Source organism: Rutidosis leptorrhynchoides, chromosome 1 (assembly GCF_046630445.1).
Source record: "Rutidosis leptorrhynchoides isolate AG116_Rl617_1_P2 chromosome 1, CSIRO_AGI_Rlap_v1, whole genome shotgun sequence".
In the NCBI taxonomy this organism is placed as follows: domain Eukaryota; kingdom Viridiplantae; phylum Streptophyta; class Magnoliopsida; order Asterales; family Asteraceae; genus Rutidosis; species Rutidosis leptorrhynchoides.
This window is the reverse complement of record NC_092333.1, coordinates 592,384-597,268: the sequence shown is the minus strand read 5'-3', so window position 1 is coordinate 597,268 and position 4,885 is coordinate 592,384.

The following is a 4,885-nucleotide window of genomic DNA, read 5'->3' as shown; positions in this document are numbered from 1 at the left end:
CTGTAAGGAGCACGAGCTATTGGTGCAGCTCCTGGTACAAGATCTATTTGAAATTCAACGGATCGATGTGGGGGTAATCCCGGTAATTCTTTCGGAAATACATCGGGAAATTCTTTTGCAATGGGAACATCATTGATGCTCTTTTCTTCAGTTTGTACTTTCTCGACGTGTGCTAGAACAGCATAGCAACCTTTTCTTATTAGTTTTTGTGCCTTCAAATTACTAATAAGATGTAGCTTCGTGTTGCCCTTTTCTTCGTACACCATTAAGGGTTTTCCTTTTTCTCGTATAATGCGAATTGCATTTTTATAACAAACGATCTCTGCGTTCACTTCTTTCGACCAGTCCATACCGATTATCACATCAAAACTCCTTAACTCTACTGGTATCAAATCAATCTTAAATGTTTCGCTAACCAGTTTAATTTCTCGATTCCGACATATATTATCTGCTGAAATTAATTTACCATTTGCTAATTCGAGTAAAAATTTACTATCCAAAGGCGTCAATGGACAACTTAATTTAGCACAAAAATCTCTACTCATATAGCTTCTATCCGCACCCGAATCAAATAAAACGTAAGCAGATTTATTGTCAATAAGAAACGTACCCGTAATAAGCTCCGGGTCTTCCTGTGCCTCTGCCGCATTAATATTGAAAACTCTTCCGCGGCCTTGTCCATTCGTGTTCTCCTGGTTCGGGCAATTTCTAATAATGTGGCCCGGTTTTCCACATTTATAACAAACTACATTGGCATAACTTGCTCCGACACTACTTGCTCCGCCATTACTCGTTCCGACACCATTTGTTCCTTTCGTTCTATTAACCCCTGGTCCGTAGACCTCACACTTCGCCTCGCTATGACCATTTCTTTTACACTTGTTGCAAAATTTGGTGCAGAACCCCGAGTGATACTTTTCACACCTTTGGCATAGCTGCTTCTGATTGTTGTTGTTGTTGCGGTTATTATTGTTGTTGGGATGATTGTTGTAGTTACTGTTGTTATTGTTGTTGTTGGGCCGTTTGTTGTAGTTACGATTGATGTTGCGATTGTTGGGATAATTGTTGCGATTATTGTTTTAATTGCTGTTGTTGTTGTATTGGTGATTCTTATCACCGTTTTCCTCCCACTTTCTTTTGACTTGCTTCACATTGGCCTCTTCAGCAGTCTGTTCTTTAATTCTTTCTTCAATCTGGTTCACTAGTTTGTGAGCCATTCTACATGCCTGTTGTATGGAGGCGGGCTCGTGTGAACTTATATCTTCTTGGATTCTTTCCGGTAATCCTTTCACAAACGCGTCGATCTTCTCTTCCTCATCTTCGAATGCTCCAGGACACAATAGGCACAATTCTGTGAATCGTCTTTCGTACGTGGTAATATCAAATCCTTGGGTTCGTAACCCTCTAAGTTCTGTCTTGAGCTTATTGACTTCGGTTCTGGGACGGTACTTCTCGTTCATCAAGTGCTTGAATGCTGACCACGGTAGTGCGTACGCATCGTCTTGTCCCACTTGCTCTAGATAGGTATTCCACCATGTTAACGCAGAACCTGTGAAGGTATGTGTAGCGTACTTCACTTTGTCCTCTTCAGTACACTTACTTATGTCAAATACCGATTCGACCTTCTCGGTCCACCGTTTCAATCCGATCGGTCCTTCGGTTCCATCAAATTCCAAAGGTTTGTAGGCAGTGAATTCTTTGTAGGTGCATCCTACACGATTTCCTGTACTACTAGATCCAAGGTTATTGTTGGTATGTAGCGCAGCCTGTACTGCGGCTATGTTTGAAGCTAGAAAAGTACGGAATTCTTCTTCATTCATATTCACGGTGTGTAGAGTAGTCGGTGCCATTTCCTTCAAAATAGTCAAATGGAACAAGTTAATCATACAGAATATTAAGAGTAGTTAATAGTATTTCGTAGCATAATATGAACTCATTTATAAAAGCTTTTTCTTCATATTAGCGTTTTATAAGTTTAAATTCGGGTAGTACCTACCCGTTAAGTTCATACTTAGTAGCTAATATACAATTCAACTACTACAATTCTATATGAAAAACTGATTATAATAATATTTCGCGTTCAAACTTTTACACAATATTTTACAAACTTACAATACCGCTTATTTTACATATAGCATGAAATATAGCACACAATAAATTTGATACAAGATAGTTGTGAAGATAATTCTAGCTAGTACACAAGTCGTTCAGCAAAGGCAATAAAGACACGTAATTCATACATCCAGAAACAAGTCATGCATTCTGGTTTTACTAGGATTACTTCCCATCCTTGGTCTTGTGGAACATAACCGTTATGGCCGTTGATAAGACAGCGTGTTGTAACGTCGTCAAAGGGACGAGGGTTACGTAATGTCCAACAGTCCCGTAACAATCTAAAAACCTCATTTCTTACCCCAATTACCGACTCCGTCACTTGTGGGAACGTTTTGTTTAATAGTTGTAGCCCGATGTTCTTGTTCTCACTTTGGTGAGAAGCGAACATTACTAATCCATAAGCATAACATGCTTCTTTATGTTGCATGTTAGCCGCTTTTTCTAAATCACGAAGTCCAATATTCGGATATATTGAGTCAAAATAATTTCTTAACCCATTGCGTAAAATAGCATTTGGGTTCCCCGCAATAAATGCGTCAAAGTAAACACATCGTAACTTATGGATTTCCCAATGTGATATTCCCCATCTTTCGAACGAAAGCCTTTTATAAACCAAGGCATTCTTGGAAAGTTCTTCGAATGTCTTACAAACTGATCTCGCCTTAAATAGTTGTGCCGAAGAATTCTGACTGACTCTAGACAAGATTTCATCAATCATGTCTCCGGGTAGGTCTCTTAAAATATTGGGTTGTCTATCCATTTTGTGTTTTTATACTGTAAAATAGACAAGAGTTAGATTCATAAAAAAAATACTTATTAATACAAGTAATTTTTACATATATCATAAAGCATAAGCACACTATATTACATATATTACACCACACGAATACAACTATCTTATTCCGACTCGCTTGTTTCTTCTTCTTCGGTTTTGGTTCGTTTTGCCAAGTTTCTAGGGATATATGATGTTCCCCTAATACGAGCCGTCGTTTTCCACATTGGTTTAGAAAAACTTGGTGGTTTAGAGGTTCCCGGGTCATTGGTTGACGATACATATAAAGTTCATCGGGGTTGGAATTAGATTTCTCTATTTTTATGCCCTTTCCCTTATTATTTTCTTTTGCCTTTTTAAATTCAGTTGGGATAATTTCTATAACATCATCGGAATTCTCGTCGGAATCCGATTCATCAGAGAATTGGTAATCCTCCCAATATTTTGCTTCCTTGGCGGAAACACCATTGACCATAATTAACCTTGGTCGGTTGGTTGAGGATTTTCTTTTACTTAACCGTTTTATTATTTCCCCCACCGGTTCTATTTCTTCATCCGGTTCCGATTCTTCTTCCGGTTCCGATTCTTCTTCCGGTTCCGACTCTTCTTCCCGTTCCTCTTCGGGAACTTGTGAATCAGTCCACAAATCATTCCAATTTACATTTGACTCTTCATTATTATTAGGTGAGTCAATGGAACTTGTTCTAGAGGTAGACATCTATCACATAATATCAAACGCGTTAAGAGATTAATATATCACATAATATTCACATGTTAAAAATATATAGTTTCCAACAAAATTTGTTAAGAAATCATTTTTCAAGTAAACACGGTCGAAGTCGAGACTCACTAATGCATCCTAACAAACTCGATAAGACACACTAATGCAAAATTCTGGTTCTCTAAGACCAACGCTCGGATACCAACTGAAATGTCCCGTTCTTATTGATTAAAAACGTTCCATATTAATTGATTTCGTTGCGAGGTTTTGACCTCTATATGAGATATTTTTCAAAGACTGCATTCATTTTTAAAACAAACCATAACCTTTATTTCATCAATAAAGGTTTAAAAAGCTTTACGTAGATTATCAAACAATGATAATCTAAAATATCATGTTTACACACGACCATTACATAATGGTTTACAATACAAATATGTTACAACAAAATAAGTTTCTTGAATGCAGTTTTTACACAATATCATACAAGCATGGACTCCAAATCTCGTCCTTATTTAAGTATGCGACAGCGGAAGCTCTTAATAATCACCTGAGAATAAACATGCTTAAAACGTCAACAAAAATGTTGGTGAGTTATAGGTTTAACCTATATATATCAAATCATAATAATAGACCACAAGATTTCATATTTCAATACACATCCCATACATAGAGATAAAAATCATTCATATGGTGAACACCTGGTAACCGACATTAACAAGATGCATATATAAGAATATCCCCATCATTCCGGGACACCCTTCGGATATGATATAAATTTCGAACTACTAAAGCATCCGGTACTTTGGATGGGGTTTGTTAGGCCCAATAGATCTATCTTTAGGATTCGCGTCAATTAGGGTGTCTGTTCCCTAATTCTTAGATTACCAGACTTAATAAAAAGGGGCATATTCGATTTTGATAATTCAACCATAGAATGTAGTTTCACGTACTTGTGTCTATTTTGTAAATCATTTATAAAACCTGCATGTATTCTCATCCCAAAAATATTAGATTTTAAAAGTGGGACTATAACTCACTTTCACAGATTTTTACTTCGTCGGGAAGTAAGACTTGGCCACTGGTTGATTCACGAACCTATAACAATATATACATATATATCAAAGTATGTTCGAAATATATTTACAACACTTTTAATATATTTTGATGTTTTAAGTTTATTAAGTCAGCTGTCCTCGTTAGTAACCTACAACTAGTTGTCCACAGTTAGATGTACAGAAATAAATCGATAAATATTATCTTGAATCAATCCACGA